Here is a 23,423-nt window from a genome sequence, read left to right as displayed (position 1 = left end):
GAGTCTTCCCTATTCTTGGATTTTTTTTTTTTAATACTCTGAGAAGCACAGGGGTTAGCTCTTCCTTAAATGCTTTGTAAAAACCTCCTGTGAAATCATCTGATCCAGGGTTTGTGTGTGTTGGGAGTTTTTTATTACTGCTTTGATATTGTGAGCTGTTATTGGTCTGTTCAAGCTTTCGGCTGCCTTTTGATTCATTTTGGAAGATTATGTGTTTCTAGAAATATGCCCATATCAACTAGATCTTCCACGTTCTTGGCATATAATTCTTCATAGTAATTTCTTACAGTCTTTTTTATTTCTGTGTTATCAATTGTGATCTCTCTTTTATTTCTGATTGCATTTATTTGAGTCCTCTCTCTCTCTCTTTTCTTTTTTGACGAGTCTGCTTAAACACTTGTTCATTTTATTTATGTTTTCAAGAACCAACTTCTGAATTTATTGATCCTAAGAATTGTGATTTTAGTTTCTATGTCATTTATTTCTGCTGTGATCTTAGTTATTTCCTTCCTTCAGCTTGCTCTGGGTTGTCTCTGTTGTTGTTCCTTGAGTTCTTATAGGCATTGGGTTAGGTTGTTTGTTTGAAATGTTTCTATTTTTTTTTTTTAGGTAGGCCTCTATTGCTATGAACTTTCCTCTCAGGACTGCCTTTGCTCTGTCTCACAAGGTTTGGATTGTTCTGAGTTCATTTTCATTTGTTTCCAGAAACTTTCTGATTTTTTTTTCCTAATCTCATTCTTGACCCATTCATTGTGTCAAGAATAAGCATGCTGTTCAATCTCCATGAGTTTGAGTGTTTGCCTTTTTGTTTTCTTCAGGTTGGTTTCTAGTTTCAGTCTCTTCTGGTCAGAGAAAATGCTTGATATGATTTTAATTTTCTTGAATTTGTTGAGGTTTGTTTTGTGTCTTATTATGTGGTCTATCACTGAAAATGTTCCATGTGCATTTGAAAAGAATGTATATTTTGCCCAGGCTGGTGTGGCTCAGTGGATTGAACTCTGACCTGTGAATCAAAGGGTCACTGGTTCAATTCCCAGTCGGGGCACATGCCTCAGTTGCGGGCCAGGCTTTCCAATGTGGGGCATGAGAGAGGCAACCAAACATTGATGTTTCTCTCCCTCTCCTTCTTCCTTCCTTCCCCTTGATCTATAAATAAATAAAATATTATTTTAAAAAGAATGTGTATTTTGCTTCTTAGGCCAATATTTCATATCTGGGAGATGTAACAGCTCTACCGAATACATAGAAAAACTCATAGAGGTTGCTAAAAGTGTGAGACAAAGAAACATGTTCCAAAATGAAAGAAATGAGCAAAACTCCAGGAAAAGAACTAAACAAAATGAAGACAAGCAGTCTTCTGGATGCAGAGTTCAAAGCAATAGTTATAAGGATGCTCAATAATCTTAGTGAGAACGTCAACAACAACAAAAAGGGACCAGTTAGAAATGAAGGGTACACTAACTAAAATGAAGAGTAATTTACAGGGAGTCAACAGTAGAGTAGACGAAACCAAGTATCACATAAATTATTTGGAATATAAGAAAGCAAAAAACACCCTGAGAAATAAGCAAAAAAACCAAAAGAGTTCATAAAATTAGGATACTATGAAGAGCCTCTGGGACAACTTAGTATACCAACAGTCAAAACATGGGATGCTGGAAAAAGAAGAGAGAGATCAAAAAATTGAAATTGTATTTCAAAAAAAAAATGACAAAAAAACTTCCCTAACTTGGTGAAGGAAATAGACATAGAAGTCCACAAAGCTCAGAGTCCCAAACAAAATGAACCCAAAGAGGCTCATACCAAGACACATATAATTAGTGCTTGCTTTGGCAGCACATATACTAAAAATTGGAATGATATAGAGAATATTGGTGTGGCCCCTGTGAAAGGATGACATGCAAAGTTGTGAAGTGTTACATATGTTTTCTTCTCTATTTGCTGGTACTTTAAATCCCATAGAATACTCTCCCACTGTCTTAATCCATTGTGCCTACCTCCTGCCACTGATCACATACAAGAATAGGTGGGAGCTGCGAACATCAGTATACATGCTAGAGGATAAAAACCACCAACAAAGGAACCACCAAAAGGTAAAAACCCAAGTACAACAAGAGAGCCCACACAAACAGAAGAAAAGGCAAACTTAGAGCATTCAGTTAAGGAGATCAGAGACCATACCACTGAACATCATAGAATTCCTACCATAGAAGTTCACCCTACAAAGACAGCTAACAAAGCAAAACATCAGGAAGCACAGAAACAAACAAAAAGAGTCATCTAAAAGGGGAAGACAAAAAAATGAACATGCAATCAAAAGGAATGGAAGACTCTCCACTAAAAGAGCTAAGTGAAGTGGAGGTAAGGAAGTTTGGTATCAGATATACAATTCAAAATAATGGTTTTAAGGATGCTGAAGGAACTCACAGACAACTACAATGAACTGAGTGAGAACTACAACAGTATGAAAAAGGAAATGGAAACTATTAAAAAACCAGGAAGAATTGAACAATAAAATTTCAGAAATAAAAAACAAACAAGAAGGAATTACAAGCAGGCTAGATGAAGCAGAGAACCAAATTAGTGAGCTGAAAGACAAGGTGGAAAGAAACAGCCAGGTAGAGCAGTTGCATGAATAAAGACTCAACAAATGTGAAGATGACTTAAGGAAATTCCAGGATGACATGAAACACAACGAGGAATACCAGTAGGAAGAAAAAAGGAACAGGGGATAGAAACCCTGTTTGAAAAAATAATGACAGAAATATTCCCAAACCTGGAGAGAGAAAAAAACATGCAAGTTCAGGAAGCACAGAGAGCCCCAGTGAAGATGAATCCAAACAGCCCAACTCCAATACATATCCTAATTAAAATGCCAAGTATTAAAGACAAAGAGAGAATCGTAAAAGTAGCAAGGGAGAAACAAGAAGTAACATGCAAAGGGTCTCCAATAAGAGTAGTAGTTCATTTCTCAATAGAATCACTCCAATACAGGAGAGAATGGCAAGAGACATATCAAGTAATAAAAAACAAAGGCCTGCAATGAAGATTACCCAGCAAGGTTCTCAATTAAAATGGAAGGCAAAATAAGAATTTTCCCAGACAAAAGAAGGCTGAAACAATACATTTCCACCAAACCAGCTCTGCAATATTTACTGAGGGACTACTATAAGAATAGAAGGAAAATGAGTGAAGGAGAGAGGAACACAGGTACAAAGAAGGGAAAATGAAGAAATACCTATCAACAATAATCTTAAATGTTAATGGATTAAATGCTCCATTTAAAAGACATAGAATAGCTGAATGGATAAGAAAACATGACCCACACATATGTTACCTACAAGTGACTCACCTCAGAAACAAAAGACCTACACAGATTGAAAGTGAAGGGTAGGAAATAAATATTCCAAACAAATGGACAGGAGAGAAAAGCTGAGGTAGCAATACTCATATCAGACAAAATAGACTTCAAAACAGGAACCATAAAAAGAAACCCAGAAGGACTCTTCATAATACTCAAGGGAAGACTCCATCAAGAACACAAACACTATAAACATATATGGAACCAACACAGGAGCACCCAAACACATAAAGAAAATCTTGGAGGACTTCAAGAAAGATATAGGCAGCAACACAATTATAATAGGGGATTTTAGCACCCCACTGTCAAAAATGGATAGATCTTCCAAACAAAATATCAACAATGATAATGTGGCACTGAACAATGCCCTATATCAAAGAAACTTAACTGAGTGTGTGTGTGTGTGTGTGTGTATATATATATATATATATATATATATATATATATATATATACCGCAGAACAAAAAGAAGAAAGGAAATAACTAAGATCAGAGCAGAATTAAATAACATAGAGACTAAACAGCACAATTCTATACTTGATCTTAGCCAAAAGGCTGAGAAGTGACAAATAGCACAATTCTAAGGATCAATAAATACAGGAGCTGGCTTTTTTGAAAAGATAAACAAAATCAAGAAGCCTTTCAACAGACTCATCAAGAAAAAAAGAGAGAGGACACGAATAAACACAATCAGAAATGAAAGAGAGGAGATTACAACTGATACCACAGAAATACTAAGGATTGTAAGAAATTACTATGACGATCTGTATGCCAAGAAATTTGAAAACCTAGGTGAAATGGACAAATTTCTAGTAAAATAAAATTTTCCAACACTGAATGAAGAGGAAGCAGAAAGCCTGAACAGATGAATAACAGCTTACAAAATTGAAGCAGTAATCAAAAACTCCCAACACACAAAAGCCCTGGACCAGACTGTTTCATGGAAGAGTTTAATAAAATATTTAAGGAAGAGCTAACCCCTATTTTTCTCAGACTATTCCAGAAAAATTCAAGAAGAGGGGAGACTCACGAATACTTTTTATGAAGTCAGCATCATCCTAATCCCCAAATCAAATAAAAACTAATCCCAAATCTAAGAAAGAAAACTACAGGCCAATATTGCTGATGAACACAGGCACTAAAATCCTCAACAAAATATTGGTAAACTACATCCAGCAATACACTAAAAATATCATCTACCATGACCCAGTGGGATTCATCCCAGGGATGCAAGGATGGCACAATATTTGCAAATCAATAAACATAACACATCACATAAAGAAAGGGAAACATAGGTCACATGCTCATATCAATAGATTTGGAAAAAGCATTTGATAAGGTGCAGAACCCATTTATGATAAAAACACTCAGAGGGAGCATACCTCAACATAACAAAAGCCATATATGAGAAACCTACAGCCAACCTTATACTCAATGGGTAGAAACTAAAAAGTTCCCCACTAATATCAGGAACAGACACGCATGTTCACTTTTCACCATTTGCATTCAACATGGTATTTGAAGTCCTAGCCACAGCAATCAGACAAGAAAAATAAATAAAAGGCCTTCAAATTGCAAAGAAGGAAGTAAAACTCTCATTCTTTGTAGATGACATGATAGTGTACATAGAAAATTCTATAGATTCCACCCAAAAACTACTTGATCTAACAAGTGAATTTGGGAAAACAGAAGAATATGAAGTCAATATTCAGAAATCAAAGGGATTTTTGTATACCAATAATGAAATATCAGAAACAGAAATCAGGGGGAAAATCCCATTTGGTATAGCAACAAGGAAAATAAAATACCTAGGAATAAACCCAGCCAAGGGTGTAAAAGAACTGTACTAAAAAAACTACACAACACTGAAGAAAGAAATCAAGGAAGACACAAACAAATTGAAGCATATACCATGCTCATTAATTGCAAGAATTAACATCATGAAGATGTCCGTATTACCCAAAGGAATTTATAGATTCAATGCAATACCTATTAAAGTACCAATGGCATATTTCACAGACACAAAACAAACACTACAAAAATTTATATGGAACCATAAATGACCTCGAATAGCTGCTGCAATTTTGAGAAAGAAGAAAAAAGTAGGAGAGATTACAATACCTGATACCAAACTGTATTACAAGGACACTGTAATTGAAACACCCTAGTACTGGCACAAAAACTGACACATAGACCAATGGAACAGAACAGAGAGCCCAGAAATAAATCCAAGTCTCTATGGTCAATTAATATTCAACAAAGGGGACAGCAATGTAAAGTGGAATGAAAATAGCCTGTTCAACAAATGGTGTTAGGAGAGCTAGAGAGCTCCTTGCAAAACATGAAACTCGAGCACCAGCTTACACTATACACAAAAATAAATTCAAGGTGGATAAAAACCAAGAGAGATTAAAACAAAGAGATAATCTTAAAAGCAGGAAGAAAAAAGCACTTAGTTACCTACAAGGGAGTTCCCATAAATGTGACTGTTGAACAGAAACTTTTCAGGCCAGAAGGGTTGACAACAAATAATCAAAGTGATGAAAAACAAGGACTTACAATAGAGATTGTTCTACCCAACAAGGCTATCATTCAGAATCTTAAGTACATGTAAGGAATTTACCAGAGACGAAAAAGCTGAAGGAGTTCATCACCACCAAAGCAGTGTTATATGAAATGTTAAAGGATCTTCTTGAAGAAGTAGAAGAAAAAAGATTAAAAAATGGATAATAAAAATCACAATAAATACATATCTATCAATTGAATCTAAAATATGAATCTAGATTCATATCAATTGAATCTAAAAGTGGACAAGCAGAGGAGAAACAAACTCATAGATTATAGAGAACATTTTGATGCTGGAGTGATGAGTGAAAATGGCAAAGGGATTAAGAAGTACAAATTTGTTGTTATAGAATAGTCATGTGGATATGAAGTACAGCATTGGGAATATAGTCAATAACATTCTAATAATCATGTATGGTATCAGATGGGTGAGATATTCATAGGGATGCTTACTTAGTAAGTTATTTGATATCTAATTACTGAGGTGTACACCTGAAACTAGTACAATAATGTGTATCAGTGTAATTGAAAAATTTAAAAATGATTAAAAAAACAAAAGTAAACATTTATACTCTCTGTCATTAATATAATGATTTCTCCATTTATTGATTTTTTCTCAATCCCTTGCAAAGATAATTATCAGTTCAATCCTTGTCAGCTTGATCAATCATATATCATATCATTATTTATATTTACATTAATGTAATTGCTAGTAAAGTCAAACTCTTTTATTAGCTTATTAGCCATTTGCATTTATTTACATTTTTAAAAATTGCTTGTGAATCTGAATTTGAGATCTTTTGAAGTTAGTTTAATACATTCTTTGTGCTCTATATTTTCTTTTTGAACTTGTATAGCTCATTTTATTTATTTTTAGTTTAATTTAATTTTTAATTAATTTATTTTTATTGTATTTCTTTCCATTACCATTTAGTATTGTTATACCCCCTGACCCTGCTACACACAGTCACCTCCCTGTTGTCCATGTCCATGAGTCCTATTTCCTTTTTTCTCAATCTTCCACTCCATACCCTCCTGCTTTAGCTGTCATCCCACTCTCTATATATTAGTCTCTGTTTTGCTTGTCAGTTCAGTTTGTTCATTTGATTCTACATATAAGTGAAATCATATGATATTTGACTTTCCCTAACTAGCTTATTTCATTTAGCATAATATTCTCCAGCTCCATTCATACTATTCGAAAGTGTATAATTTTCTTCTTTTTATTACTGAGTAGTAATCCATTGTGTAAATGCCCCTTGGTTGTGTTTTATCTATTCCCCTATTAATGGACACTTGGGTAGCTTCCATATCTTGGTAATTATAAATAATGCTGCAATGAACATAGGGGTGCTTATATTCCTTTGAATTAGTGTTTGGGTTCCTTCTGATAAACTTCCAGTGAGATGGCTGGTTCATAAGGCAGACCCATTTTTAATTTTTTTGAGATATCTCCATTCTGCTTTCTACAGTGGCTTCACCAATCTGCATTTCCACTAACAGTGCAAAAGGGTCTGCCTTTCTCCACATCCTTGTAAACACTTGTTGTTTGTTGATTTATTGATAATAGCCATTTTGACCAGTGTGATATGATATCTCATTGTGGTTTTAATTAGTTTTTCTCTGACAATTAGTGTCATTGGGCATCTTTTCATACATCTGTTGGCCATCTGTGTGTCCTCTTTGCATACATGTCTATTCAGGTCCTTTGCCCATTTTTAATCGGATTGCTTTTTTTGGTGTGGAATTCCTCTTTATAAATTTTGGATATTAACCCCTTAAAAGATATTAAAGATACTAACTCCAAGTTCCCTCTGCTGGGCTTGCGTTTGTGCAGAAAGAACCAGGCTGCACAGCAGGGCTATCTTTTATCTGTACTAGGTCCAGTGGGTCTGCCTCTACCTGCAGGCTTTCTGTGTGGTTAATCAGTGAATGTCTTCCAGCTGTATTCCTTAGCAGCAGGGTAAGCACCATGGGGGAAGGGCAGAGTAATTCCTGCAGGTGGGGCCATTGGTACACCTCAGGCTGATACTACTTAGAGGGGAATTCTCTGCCTGAGGAAGATGGCCTCTGAAGAATAACTCAGTACAGGGATCTTGGCAGCTGTACCTTCAGTTCACTCCCCAGAGCCACCAGCCCCAGACTCTCTTTAGTTGTCTCGAGTCCCCTCTGCCCTCTCTCTGTCAGAGCCCAGGGTAAGTGGCTGCAAATTTAATTTTGTGCATTGGCCCTTTAAGAGGATCTCTGTGTCCAGACACCTGTCCCTGGTGGGCAGAAACCCTGCTGCTTTTCACAGCCATGTGTTATTTGAGTTCCTTTTCTGGCTCTGGTGCTATAGGCTGGGGAGCCCAGCTTGGGGTTTAGATCCTAAAATTTTCAGGGGGAACCCGGCAGCACCTGAAATACCTCTCCTCCTGAAATAGAACTCCACCTGCTGCCCATGCAAGCCCAGCTAGCCCTCTCATGCCTCCTTCACAGTCCCTGCCAGTCTCATTGTGGTGATGTGGCTTCTTCTGTCTGTACATGGCTATAAGGTTTCTCTTCAGCTAGTGTTCAGTTGGTTATTCTGGCTGATTTTTCTAATTGTAATTCCAGTTTGGTCTTGGGAGGTTAGTGTAGCTTCTACCTATTCCTCCACCGTATTGGATCCTCCCTATCTGTATAACTCATTTTACCGCTTATACTACTTAACACAAATTCCTTTGTCACTCTCTCCAGAGGCTGGAGTTCTGTGAGTAATTTATTTACATATTTATTTTTAAGGATGGGAATGGCAACAATACTTTCTGAATACTTGCATTTTGGGGAGTATCCTGGTTAGTATGGAATGTTTCGGTTGTATCTCTTACTCTCAGACTGCAGACATCATCTTGGTGGTTGGTTGGCTTTTCTTTCTTCGTTCTGTCTGCCCTCTGTCTGTCATCAAGCATTCATTCATTCATTCATCCAACACACATCTGGACAGTGTTTTACTGTGTCCTAATCCTCTGCTGGCATTTAGTTGTATGAAAGAGAAGATGGCTGCCCTCTGAGTGGGTTTCTTTTCTTGAAGTTCCCTGATGGTTCATCTTTCCAGGATATACTTAAGCCTTTTGGTAGACCACGGGATGACCTCCTGTAATAATGTCTTTGCTTATTGCTTTTTCTGTATCTGCTCTAATCTTTTCTTTTGCACTTCCTGTTCTACAGGTAACTTCCAACTCTCTGCTCTTTTTTGCTTACCATCTTTTATTTCAAATATTGGAACAATCACATGAATTGTTTATAGTATTGGATATGTTATTAACTATATTTATTATATGAGTTTTTCTTTCTTAAACTTTAAATTATTTATTAAGGTAACTATACAGTCAAAAAATCATATAATACCTAAAGGACTGTCATGAAAATGACCCCCTGGTGTCTGTTTTTCCCCATCTCTGCCCTCTTTCCCACAAGCAAGGATCTTTGACATATTTTAAGCTATTTTGTTGGATACTTTATATTCTATCCCTAAATAATAAACTTTATAATTTCTTGATGTATTAAATTCTGACATTATTAATTCATGGTTCTGTACAGATGAGGATTTAGCACTATTCACTCCTGACTTTCTCCGTTTCTAGTATTATGATATTATTATTTTTAGATGATTTTATTTATTTATTTTTAGAAAGAGGGCAAGGGAGGGAGAAAGAGAGGGAGAGAAACATCAGTTGGTTGCCTCTCACACGTGCCTTAACTGGGGACTGGGCCCACAACCCAGGCAAGTGCCTGGGAATCAAACCAACAACCTTTCCCTTTGCAGGATGTCACCCAACCAATTAAGCCACACTGGTGATACCATTATTTTAATCAAATGAGTAAAAAGTATTTATATTATTTTGAGTTTATAACTTTTAGTTATCGCTGAGCTAAGTTGTACCCTATGATTTTTGTTTTTGTTGTTCAGCCTTTTGTTTTTCTGGGAGTGTGTACTTCTCTTTCATTTCTTCTTGAAATCTTGCTGAAGTATTGTATTTATACCTCCTGCCCCAAACCTCTATTTCCCAGGCATTTTTTGTAGAGGCCTTTTCTGTGGGAGCTCAGCCTTTAGGGTGTTACCCCATTCCTTTGTGGGTGGGTCACTTCCCTGGCTGCCAAGCATCTTGCTTAAGCCTGGCCATGATTTCCCTCCCAGGTCATGTCCACATGTTTCTTGGTCCTATGTCTTCCTCTTTTCTGGATTATTGTTGTTTTGCACAATAATTCTTCATTATTCCAAATCTACTGTATTGGCATTTGTACAGCATACAGACCAAGTGGTGCAGAGAAAAGATCTCACCTCTCCTTTTTAAACTCTTGCAAATTGAAGAAACATTTTGAATCACTTAAAGAACACTATTAGTTTAAAATGCCTATGAACAATTTTCTGTTACCGATTATGCATTGGAATATGAAAATTGATATTGTTTTAGTGTCTCCTTAAATTTTTCTACAGTTAATGATTATTAACCAGACATGTACCAATAGTGTGATAGATGATGACCTAAGTCTAACATAGTTGTTCACTAAACAGTTGCCTTCAAGTAGTTTATGGCCTACAAAACAATAAATGCACACGGGTTTGCAGAAAGAGGGGAGAAACCATTTATTTGGTGCATGGAGTGGAAGAAGGCTAGTCTCTAGCCTTTCAAATGCCACGGGCCATTGCTTGGCTTTTAGTGGAGGGGAAATGGTTACTTCTCTCTCATAACTCTTGAAATTTTACAGTTAGCTCCCATCAAAGGAAAAGCCTAGGCTACAAGTGTGATGAAAAGTTGGGAAATGTTAGAAATGCAGTCAATACCTTCTTTTCCAACACAGTTAGGAAATGGAGTGCAATGTAGTAAAAACCCTGGCTGCTGGAATAGGTGGTTTGTCATAGATAGGGGTGACCAGTTTTCATGGAGTTAGCATGCATAATAAAAAAGTCACAGGATTGTACTCAAACTTGCTCATTTATCTCTTCATATTGCAGCATCTTTCAGTGCCTTGAGTGGGGGTAATCCTGAACATCACCATTGCCCTCCAGTGTCCAGGCATGTAAACAGAGTAGATTTTGGTTAAGAGGGGACCAGGTAACAACCAAGTTACACATAATGAATTATCACATTAAAATGTGGCTTATTTCAAATCATTAAAATGCTTCTAGTTTGGGATCCCCAAATAGAATTTAGGTTTAGGTAGTTAATTTAGAAAGTCTTCCCAGGAAGCACAGTGAGGAATGAAAGTGAGATATGGAGGGGGAAAGCCTGTAAAGGCTAAATTGATGATCCCTGGGTACCCTCTGGGGGACTGGATAGAACATATTCCAGAGTTGGTGCCATGAAGGGTGAGGAAGCTAGGACAGGAAGCTAGTTTGAACACCGAAACTGTCATTTTCAGTGACTAAAATCACTTCTAGAGGCATTAAATTTCTGATACTTCTGGCCTGCCTCACATTCAGGCCTAGCACCTTCCCATGGCCTGGTGGTATCCTCAGGCAGAGAGGTACAGGTGTTCCAGGTCAGAAGTCTCGGGTTTGCAGGCTGTTGTCCACTGACACTGCAGGTGACTTCTGGGCTGGGGGTGAGGCCTGATAGCATTTGCTGTAGGGGGATAACCTGGAAGATTTTAGGGCAATTGCACTGATAGATAAACACACATGTGAGCTGATTTCAAACCACTCAGCATGTCCTTCAATGGCCTAAAATAGCCACTCTTGGGACCTAAAGGTTGGAGTTGTACTAGCATGTGCCATACAGTGGGTAGACCAAAGGAGACTTAGCTAAGTAAGAATAATGGGAAAGGCAACTGAACTCCCCACTCCTACCGCTGTAATTTTTGCATGCGTAAGAGAGTTTTTATAAACAATGGGGAATTAGAAAATAAAATTAGCTTGCATGATTTCAGATGGGAACAGATGCTTGCTTGCTTGATTTTTTAAAATTCCCACAAAAACCTCAAGCAGAGTTAATAATGTATGAAAATTAGGTACCATGTGTGCACTTGGCTTCATAATGTTTTTATTAAGCAGAGAGTTGATTTAAAATAACACAATGTAACAATTGACATAATAGCAGGCACTGTGGTGTGTATGGAAACATCCTCTTTGAATGTTCTATTAGGTTTTCCATTACACAAGGATATTTTTAAAAGCTTTTAGAATTATCAAATAATATGAAATTAAATCATATTACAATTTGATATAACAAACTGCCCAAATGCAAATTGCAATTGCTTTTTAAAAAAAGGCTGTCAACTAGAAATAACTATGTAAGTAGTTTTCTACAGATTGCTTAAAACTCCACAGTAGATTCACATTTCTATCATCTCAGATTTTTTCCATTATCATTTTCTGATTGGAATTTGCCTTCTCTTCCATACCCTTTCCATCCTCTGCCACTCTGGCCTTTAAGTAGCAGAAAGACACAGGAAGAAAAAGAAGGTCATGGACTCATGAGTTTCCAGTAGCTGAAGAGTTGTCTTGGTTCTGAAGGCAAAATGAGTATCTACGAATTTGACATATGGACATTGGACTAGCAGGAGGAAGTGTCCTCTTCTAGAGTCTGAGTGCAAATCTCTGTCATTCCCTAAGGAAACCACTGTTGATCATGTCCCAGCCCATGATGGAAGAAGGGCAGTAGGCTGCTCCAGTTGCTGTGCTGGTCCCTCTGGGATTTATTGCATCTGCAGGATAGTGCTGGGAGGTTACCCCCAGTTTATGTGGTCTAGCAGAGTGCATTGAGACACAGGAAAGTCCAGTAGTCAGCCAAACCTGAGGAGGTTCATTGCTGATCAAATATGCATGTATTCTACAGCAAGCTTTACACTGCCTGGAAAATTTTAGTTGTTCAATAAAACAAATATCTAGTGCCAGCTTGTTATTGTTTATATTCAGGGTGAGAGACTGATCACACAGGGCAGTTTAAATGATTTGACAAAATCAGGACATTTTTTATTGGTGGTGGGAGTTGATAGATACTTAGGAAATACAGTGAGCATTGTGGGAAGTTCTAAAGCTATTGAAATGCGTTAATAGGCTCATGGGTTTGGGGCATTTTGTTGAAGGGAACCTGGTAGTCATGTCCTTCCTTGGCAGCTTCCTGTGATTGCAGTCAGGTCTCCTGACATCAACAGGGCTGCAGGTGTGGGCCAGTGCCCGCAGAGTAACAATACAATGCAGCATTTTGAAAAGTAATTGAGTAGGAGATATTTGATCTTTGTGACTCGCACCATAAGATTTTCTTGGAATCTTTTCAAGGGGTTGGTTGAAACAGAACTTTTCCATCTGTACTATGGTCTATAAAAATCATAGTAACTGACTTCATGAAGCTTGAGTGCTTCTTTTGTTATGTGTATCACTCTCTAATTAGCTTTTCCTCATATTTGGGACAGTACAGTCTTGCAGGAAATAGCCAGAATTAAATTAACTCAAAGACAGAGCTGTGTCTGGCATGACCTCAGCAAGAATAGAGATGGGGTTCACTGCCCTAAAACTGTGGCCAACCTCAGAGGTCCCTGTCCAGGTGAGCACTGGTTTCAAAAGGTCAGGTCAACTGGGGATTTGGCAAGGAGTTCAGAGACCTGGCACTTTTCCCAGCCTGGTTGCTGCTTGCATGTGGCCTTGGGCATTCTCTCTCAACTTACCTCACCTCCCTTGCACTGAAAAGCAATCTGAGAATAATAATAATATCTTCCTTTAACTTCTTGGAATGCTAAAGGTGACAAATTGTCAGAATGTAAGGGGTTATTTATTTCCTGAGTTTGAAAACACTTTAAAGAGCTGAAATGAACATTTCAGGTTATATCCATGAGCCCTTTGAGGAAAGAGCTGCTTTTTTTTGTCAATGGTAGGCTCAAAAATGAAAAAGAGTCTGATGTGCATTGGTTTTCGTGGGGCTTATGAGGATACATGAATACATCAGCAAGAAGCTGTAATTTCTCACCATTGATCCTGCAAATCATGTTGAAAGGAAGTTTCAGGCACTATCTCACTCTAAGAGTGGTCCTTCCATTAGGAGTCCTGGGCGCCTGTTTGTTCTAAAATTACTTGCAAAGAAATTGATTTTCTTAGAACCCTTTCAAAACTATTTAGCACCTAACAGCTTGGTAGGGTTGAATGTTCCTAAGAGAGGTGGGCAGAGGTAATGGCAACAGCAGACAGATCACCTCTGCCAACTCTGTGTAAACCCTTGCAGCCTGTTACCTGCTACAGGGCAGCAACCAGCAGCTGAGCTTCTCCTCGAGCAAATGGCATCTTTGGGAGGCCTAGAGTCTGACTGTACATGGAGCACTGAGCTCTCAGGTTGACTCATCTATGTGTTTCTGGTAGCTCATTTAGTGTCCATGGAAGCCTAAAGTGGCTCATTTTGTATTTTATGTCCTTATCACATTGGGTCATTTTATAGTGTGAAAGATGCTTCAGAAGGGTGATTTGAGGTGTGAAAGAACAGGACTGGTAAGAATTATTCCCTGTTTATTTGGTGCTTAGCAAGTCTCAAAGCATGTGCAAATGTTGCACTCTGTTCTCAGTGCCCTGGGCAGTCAGCCTGGGTCGGTGCCAGCCTATCATTTATAAAAAAGCAGATGGTGGTGAGTGGTTTAAGGGTCTCTGGTATCTTTTCCTTCTTCAGAGAGAGAGCTGTTCTACCCTGGGAGAAGGAACTCACCTGTAGTGCTAACACTCATTGTGCATGCTGTTTGGGTCCTATTCTGTTTCCTACTCTCAAATGTTGGTGAAGAGCTATTTAGTCATATAGCTGACATAAGCAAAAGTTTGAGCTTCCTTTCTTTCCTAGGCCATCACCTGGTCATCTTTCAGACCAAGCAGGTCCTAATCATTCATTTCTGTACTCATTCATCCATCGTTGTGTGTGTGCCACACAAGTCACATCACTATGCTTCTCTTAATTAATGGGGAACTTGTGAAAAATTTGTTTCCAGGGTTCTCACACACCGGCAGCATCCCAGCCTTCTGTGCTGCTTTGCCTTGTCTGGTCTGTCCTCCAAGTTTTTGGTGTTGGTTACCACTAGTAGTACATTGACTCACCTGCCACTCCCACATGGGGATACTTCAGTTACTGCTGATGGTACATCCTAACCGTAATCCACCTTAGCTCTTTCCAAGCTTTTTATGGGCCATCCTCACCCTCACTTTGGCCTCTTGATCTTTGGCCTCCTTGTGCAACCCTTGACTTTCCTGTTTTCAGTCACCTGCCTGTGAGTTTCTGCTCAGATGGCTTGCACTGCCTTATGCTCTTTGCCTTAATGTGTCTGGCAGTGATAAATGAACACACAGAGGACGATGCTGGTCTCTGGAATTTGCATGTCTTATTAGCCCTCCATCAAGACCTTAACTTTCATCCCACCATCAGGTCTGACCTCCATTGTCCTCTTCTACTTCTTGCTGGAGAGGTGCCTGTACCACCTCTTTCTTGACCACCCTGATGTTGGCGGTTCATCCCCCTCTTGAGGCCTAATGTCCCCCTCTTTAGGACATCCTGTGTTTCTCACTGTAACTCTGCGATGTCGATTGCTTTCTTTGGCTGCCCCCAAAGGCTACTCTGCTTTTCTTTGGCTACTCTGTGACTGGGCACTGAGAGTCCCTGTCCTGTCTGCTGGGCTATACTTTCTCCTGATGTATAGCTGGCAACTGGACTATGACCTGTTCCATGACTGCCCTGTATCAGTGGTTTTAGCTTGGGGCCAGACCTGTCTCCCTCACCCTGGTATGCCTTTTCCATTGTCATACATGGGCCATACGGGCTGGACAAACGTGAGGGACATTAGAGAGCTATCTCTAGGCCTGTATTGCTTTTGCAGATTCTCTTCCCCACTTCCTTAGCCAGCCTGTTCCCAGCTGATTAAAGACAAATAATTGTTCTATTTGATCCTTGTGATTTCTTCAGCTATCAGGGCAAAGCATACAGGCAAACTGAGGTCCTGCAGCAACTTGTTGCCAAACCACCAAGGAGCTGAACTCATGCTAGGGCCGTTTTTTTTGTTTGTTTGTTTGCTTTAAATTTAGCAAATGGAGATGGCCTGAGGTCATTCCCTGCATATTTTATACCAGTAAAGACAGGAGTGAAGAAGGATGACAGCTTGGTCTACTGTGTGCTGCAGGTAGAATGGTGGGAGTTGCCAGCATTCCCAGCTATCTCCACTTTAAAACAGGGATTATAAGAGCCTTTATATTTTCCAGGTGCTTAGAATAGAGCTAGTCTCATTGTAAGTGGGGAGCACTCATTATTCACTTGGTAGACAGTCAACCCCAGGAAACCAGGGCTCTACTGTGTCCCTGGCTCCTAGAATAGGGCATGACTTGTAGCTGATGCTCAATAAATATCTGTTAAATGAAGACCATAGGTTGAGCAAGAGAGAGCCTGTGGCTCTCTGGGAAGAATAATGAATTTTGTATCTAAAGACCTAGAGTTTGGTCCCATCTCAGCAGCTCATATGCTGAAAAACCTTAAACAAATGCCATAACCTACTGAACATCCATTTTTTTCATTTATTTCAGTGGGCATGTTATAAGATATTTTGGTGTCAGCAAGCCTACCAAAATGTGGCTTAAACAGTACGAGGTTTGGTGACCTCCCCTATAGGACAACTGATTCTTTCAGCTTGGCCCCGCCAGGGCTCTCTCCAGTGGCCTCATTGTACTTCTGGGCATCCCCTCATTCTGAGAGCTGCCAACACTCCAAAGCTCCTTTTTCTCCTGTGTCTTCTTTCACCTGTATTTATATGGGAGGAATGCCTTTCTCTGAAGCCTTCCTCCAGCCCACTCAGGTCCTATTGGCTGAGATTTCTGTTACATGTCCATGTGGTTGCAGGGTCAGATATTGCCATTTCCAAAGGAAAAAGGCTGCTTATGCCAGTAGGGGGGGAAGAAGGATCTGGGAGGATGACTATGTCTGCGATGCAGGAAGCAGACTGTGGCTTCTTCATGGGATGTTGATGATAATATAACTTATTGGGTTGTTGAAAGCAAACAGATCACTTAGGTGAAAATGCATCATGGGGGTCCATAACAGGTGGCTTATACCTATTTCATTGACATTACATTTGTTCAGATACATCTGTAAAAATAAAATGTGAATGTCCTTAGGTGGAGCTGGTTTTCTCCTGTGTGGCCAGCCTTCACCATGCCCTATTGTCTCATATACTTAGTTACTTTACTTATTTTGCTACCTGCCTGGTTCCTCAAGGCATTTAATTTTGCAGGCCCTGTGGTAGAACATTGTAATGCCCATGTTCAGCTAGTTTATTCTTTTTTTGGTCTCTCAAAGTCTTTATGTAAGGTTTGTATTAACATTCTCAATGGGTGTTGTTTTAGTGATCAACTCAAACCCAAAGAATTAAGCTCCAGAGTATTGAGCAGGCTAATGTAATTTTTAAATTATACTTTATTTTTTATGCTATTAGAGTTGTTCCAGTTTTTCTCTTTGTCCCCTGCCACCCAGCACCCGCCTCTCCCTGAGGCAATCCTCAAACCATTGTCCATGTCCATGGGTCATACATGTATATTCTTTGGCTACTGTGTTACCTATGCTGTACTTTGTATCCCAATGACTATTATGTAGCTACCAATTTGTACTTTTTAATCCCTTCATCTTTTTCGTTCATGCCCCCCAAACTCCTTCCTGTTTGGCAACCATCAAAACATTCTCTGTATCTGTGATTATGTTTCTATTCTCCTTGTTTGTTTATTTTGTTTTTTAGATTCAATTGTTGATAGATATGTATTAGTGTGATTTTATTTGTTCATATTTTTGATCTTCTTCTTAAAGAAGGCCCTTTAACATCTCATGTAATACTGATTTTGTGGTGACAAACTCCTTTAGATTTTTCTTGTCTGGGAAGCTCTTTGTCTGTCCTTCAATTCTAAATGATAGCTTTGCTAGGTAGACTAATCTCAATTGTAGATCCTTGCTTTTTATCACTTTGAATATTTATTTTCAGTCCCTTCTAGCCTGCAAAATTTCTTTTGAGAAATCAGATGACAGTCTTATGGGAGATCCTTTGTAGCTAATTAACTTCTTTTCTCTTGCTGCTTTTAAGATTCTCTTTGTCTTTAACCTTTGGTATTTTTATTATGCTGTGTATTGTTGTGGACCTCTTTGGGTTAATCCTGTTTGGGCTTCTCTGTGCTTCTTGGACTTGTCTGTCTGTTTCCTTCGTCAAATTAGGGAGGTTTTCTGTCATTATTCCTTCAAATAAGTTTACAATTTCTTGCTCTTTCTCTTCTCCTCTGGCACCACCCCCACCCCGATGAGAATGTTGGTATGCTTGAAGTTGTCCCAGAGTTTCCTTACACTATCCTCAGTGTTTCAGATTATTTTTTTCTTGAGGTTTTGATTGGTTGTTTTCTGCTTTCTTGTATTTTAAATAGCTGATTTGATTCTTGGTTTCATCTATTCTACTGTTGATTCCCTTTAAATTGTTATTTATTTCTGTTAGTATATCCTTTGTTTCTGACTGAATCCTTTTTATGCTGTTGAGGTCCTCACTAAGTTCCTCAAGCCATGTTTCTTTGTCTCCTCATTTTGGCAGCTTCCCAGTGTTGGTTTGTATGTATTAGGTAGAGCTGCTGTGTCTCCCAGGTTTGATAGAATGGCCTAATGTAGTAGGTGTCCTGAAGGGTCCAGTGGCACAGTCTCTTCTATTAACAAGTTGGATACTCAAGGTGCACCCACTGTGTGGACTGTGCATACCTTCCTCTTGTAGTTGAGCCTTGATTTCTGTCAGCACATCCAAGGTCATCAACTGCCTGTGTTCTGTCCAGGGTCACACAGCATAAGATACAAAGCGATACACGGATGACTGCTACCTGTGTTGAGCTTGGAGGTGCCTAGGAGAGGCCAACCTGTGAACCAAGGCAGGTTCCTGCTAGTACCAGGCCTTGGGAAACTTAGTGAGAAGGATAGGGCTCGTTGAAGCCAGGTGTTACTTGTTTGAGAGAATTTTGGAAAATCGGAAGCATGGCCATTCATATGGGAAGGCTACTGGAAACATCTTGGGTGGGCCTGAAAGTTGGCTGAGGCAGGGCCTCAGGGAATCACCAGAGTGGGACAAACAGTGTGAGACAGTTTGATGGAGATTTAGATATGGTGCCCACCTACTGGCTCTATGGCTCTGTTTGGGAAGCACTCAGAAAAGGAACATGGCCTCTGCCAGCACTTCTGTCTGGAAGAAAGCTTCCCCTCAGCTCTCACCCTGATGCTGGACTACTGAGTTCCTCCCTGTACATCTCTGATGCCTTTCAATCTCCTGCCCTAGTGCTCGAGCTCAGAGGGAGTTCAGGTAAGTGTGCATTGGCCCTTTAAAAGGAACTCCCTGGAATTCCAGTAGTTTCTGTCTTTCATAGTTTCAAGCCCTGTTGATTTTTACAGCCAGAAGTTATGGAGACTTCTGTTCCTCACACTGGAATCCTGGGCTGGGGGTCCTCATGTGGGGTTGGGACCCCTTACTCCGGAGATATCTCTTCCTATTTTTTTCACTACACATGAGTGTGTAAACAGCCCTTTCTGTATTTTTGCCTCTCCTACCAGTCTCCATGTAGTTTCTTCTTTAATTCTGTAGTTGTAGGACTTTCATTTAGCTCAGTTTCTGATAGGTCCGAATGATGGTTGTTCTATAGTTTAGTTACTTTGGTATAGTTGTGTAAGGACTGAAGCGTATTTTACCTATATTTCCAACTTGACCAAAAGTTCCTAGCTAAAGTAATTTAAAACACATAATAGTGAGGTGTTTGGGGTTTTTATTTTTGTTTTGCTCTAAATATCTAAACTGCAAAGATTGGAACTCCGAACCCTGCAATCAACTAGTTTTTTCTTACCTTATACAATTAAATTATGTTATACATCTTAGTTAAAAAGAAAACTCTTTATTTTCTCAGTGGATTTACTCGTGAGTTGGGGAGATTTGGATCTAGATATTCTAGTCTCCCTTGTTTTGGTCCCCCTTTTCTGAGATCCACTATGAGAGGTATAGGCTGGACATAAGATGATTGCCTGACTTGTGGCAGTTTCTTTGTTCCCAGAGCTGCCTTGGAAGGTTGGATTTCTCTGTAAGCACTAGAGCCAGTATGGTTTGGATAATGTCTCCTTCACAATATGGACACTCTTATCAGTTAATCAAAAAACAAGCAAACAAAAAAACAAAAGTTCTCCATGTCAGTGTTTGTAGACCATGTGTTTCACAGGGCCTGTTGTGGTTTCTGTTTCTCCTTGATGTGTATCTGCCTGCTAACTTGAAAGCTGTAGACATGAGTCTATACACAATACCAATTTATTTTCTCCCTCTTTCTTTTTCTTTCTCATTTGTTTCCTCAAAAAAAAATTTAACTGCTTTCTTGCCTCAAGATATAAATTCCACATTTTGGTTGCATTGGATTCCAAGTCTGAGGAAAGGCTTAAATATATTAGGCTGGTTCACAGTGTTCTCATAAAGAACTTTAGTTCGGGGCATGGAGCCATATGTGATTAGGATTGTTTTAAGCTAAATAATATAAAAGAATCAACATTACATTGTTTACAGAAACTTGGGCTATGCCTGTTACTTCAATAATTATCATAAATGATTTACAAGCATGGTCCATGATAGAGTGGGAGGTCAAATGGACTATTCTGCAGTTTTGCCCTCTTGATGGTGCCTGTGAGTCAGTGAGAAACAAAGGGGTGCTGCCAGGGCAGAGGAGCCTCAAGGAAGCTGGCTGTGATTGGGAGTTGTTCCCCATCACCCTCCTAGAATCTGTCTTCTCAACGGGCATTAAAGAGTAGCAAGTAACTAACAAGTTGGATCACAAACAGAGCTTTGCATGGTATTGAATCTTAGTAGTGAGGGGAGGCTTGATTTGGTTGTTACTGGTTATATTCACATTTTCTATATTTACTCCAAAGAGGGGAAACAAAACATGATTTTTTAAATAATCATGCTTTATTTGTGTCTAACTTAGATGCACTTATGATTTTATATTTATGTGTATGTATATGAAAAATTTATCTGCAGATACACACATATCTGTAACATACACATGTATAAGTACATGTACTGACCCTGATGCAAATGTAAACTGCTGGCAGCAAAAAGCAGCATATCACAGTTCACTGCAGAACATTAATTTCCAGGTGTTTGCATTTCATGAACTAGGAATATAAAAAATAAATTAGAGGATCCAGCAGGGTTGCCAATTTCATGTTTTCCAGGATCATTAAAACATTTTTTGTGTGTGCTGCATGTTAACTAGACTATTGTGATGGTCATTTCACAATACAGTTGATCCCTGAACAACACAGGTTTGAACTGCACGTGGATTTTTTCAATAAATACTGTAAATGCATTTTCTCTCCCTTATGATTTTTTTCTTTTCTCTTTTTAAAATTTTTCAAGTACAGTCATCTCCATTTTTCTGCTGCCACTTTCTCCTTCCTCATCCCCCACCTCCCATCCTCAATCCTTCTCCCTTTAGCTTTATTCATGGGTCCTTTATACATGTTCCTTGGTTATCCTTCCCTACTTTGCCCCATTATCTCCCTCCGCCCTCCCCTCTGGTTACTGTCAGTTTGTTCTTTATTTCAATGTCTCTGGTTATATTTTGCTTGCTTGCTTATTTTGTTTATTAGGTTTTACTTATAAGTGAGATCATATGGTATTTGTCTTTCACTGCGTGGCGTATTTCACTTAGCATAATGCTCTCCAGTTCCATCCATGCTGTTGCAAAGTGTAGGAGCTTGTTCTTTCTTTCTGCTGCATAGTTTGCCATTGTGTAAATGTACCATAGTTTGTTTTTTTTTAAGATTTTATTTATTTTTAGAGGATGAAGGACATCAATGACCATTTGTTTCCACTGAAGTAGTCTGTTGGTCATGAACTTCCTGGTCCAGATAGTCACTGTGTCATTCATGATGGCTGCCGACCTTCAAGCAGCAAGGGAGGAAAAGCTCATTGTGTTTTTGTAGAAGTAAAAGTTACAGTTGATGCCCTCATATATTCATTCTGATATGATCACATTCTTTTCTCTTTCTCTCCAAAATTAACTAGTGCACTAAAGTTGGTTTGTATTCTCTCAGTTCATACTATTCTGCACAAGCCTATTAGAATATGTAGTGTTGTTTCGTGTAAATGAAACCCTGTTTTATATAGCCTTCTGAAATTTAATTTGGCTCACATAGCATGATTTTAAAGATTTACCATTTTGATACATGTATATCTGCTTTTACAGTATTGCTTTTTCTGACTATACCATATTATACTTATCTGTACTCCTGTCAGTGGACCTTTAGATTATTTCTAGGCTTTTGCTAATATAAACAACAATGCAGTGCATAGTCCTATGAGCCTTTCCTGTGCACATGAGTGTGAATTTATCTAGGGGAGTTATCTGGGAGGAGATTCAGTGGGTCAAAGTGAAGTGATATCTTCAGTCACAAAGTCAAATTAGCATGTTAACCAACCTACTTGTTTCATATAGCTTTTCAGGTAAATGGTGAGTGGGAAAGATAACATTGTAAGTCAACCATCAATAAAATTGGTTTTCAGGACCAAATTCAGAGTTTCTGATTGTCGATCTATCTAAAGATTTAGTTCCAAGTGTGTCTGTGATATAGAGATGATGCAACAGGTTGGTTACACTGACTTTTCTTTGTCTTTGTATATGGTCCAGGGACCAGTCAGAAAAAGCCAGCCCTTCATTAAGTTTCCCCTTTTGCTTGTGAACTAGAAAATATTTACAGTCATAGTCTGGGAGGCAGATGAAACTGGGTGTTGCAATCTTTTGGACTTTGTTACAGATAGCTTTTTTTTGCCCAAGAAAATGCCAAGGGTCAAACTGACCAATCTTCTCAGCATGTTTCTCAGCAGGCCTTTCTGGAGTGGCTAGGCTGTTGCTCAGAGTATTAGGTGATTTAGGTTTCTTCTGACCATGTAGTCTGTGGTTTCTTTGGACAATTAGAAGAGATAGGGAGGGGGGAAGTAGACTCAGATTCTTTGGGATTGGATGTTGGAGACATGTCCCCAGCTGGTCTGGAGGGAGTCTGAGAGGGTTCCCATGGCTAGTGTCCCTATCAGCCACCTATTTAGCCACCATCAGCCTCATAAAAGCACTTGGAGTTTTGGCTATGGATGAGTCAAGCACATTCTTCAAAGAACAAACTGATAACTGAGATGATGTGTAAATGTGCTTAATGTCCTTGTATATACACAATGGAATTTTATGCTGCAGAAAGAAAGAAGGAGCTCCTACCATTTGCAACATCATGGATGGAACTGGAAAGCATTATGCTGAGTGAAATAAGCCAGGTGTTGAAGGACAAATACCATATGATCTCACCTTTAACAGGAAGCTAAACAACAAAACAAACAAGCAAGCAAAATGTAACCAAAGACACTGAAATAGAGAACAGACTGACAGTGACCAGAGGGGAGAGGGGAGGGAATTTCAGGGGAAATAGGGGAGGTATTTGGAGGAACATATATAAAGGATACATGGACAACAACTGAGAAGGGTGGAAATGGG

General features: G+C 39.0%; 1 protein-coding gene and 1 non-coding gene across 2 annotated transcripts in view; both read left to right on the top strand.

The window, feature by feature from the left end:
- Positions 1-23,423, top strand: part of DTD1 (D-aminoacyl-tRNA deacylase 1) — a 275,745-nt gene that overhangs the window by 204,469 nt on the left and 47,853 nt on the right. The gene's annotated exons all lie outside the window — the stretch shown is intronic.
- On the top strand, positions 1,821-1,928 carry LOC118994390 (U6 spliceosomal RNA). The gene has a single exon (XR_005068034.1). It is a non-coding gene; the product is annotated as a U6 spliceosomal RNA (small nuclear RNA).

Source organism: Sturnira hondurensis, unplaced genomic scaffold (genome assembly GCF_014824575.4).
Source record: "Sturnira hondurensis isolate 20B ecotype Veracruz unplaced genomic scaffold, ASM1482457v3 Scaffold0009244, whole genome shotgun sequence".
Classification (NCBI taxonomy): Eukaryota; Metazoa; Chordata; class Mammalia; order Chiroptera; family Phyllostomidae; genus Sturnira; species Sturnira hondurensis.
Note: the sequence above shows the minus strand (reverse complement) of the source record. Positions and strands in the feature narration are given on the sequence as shown.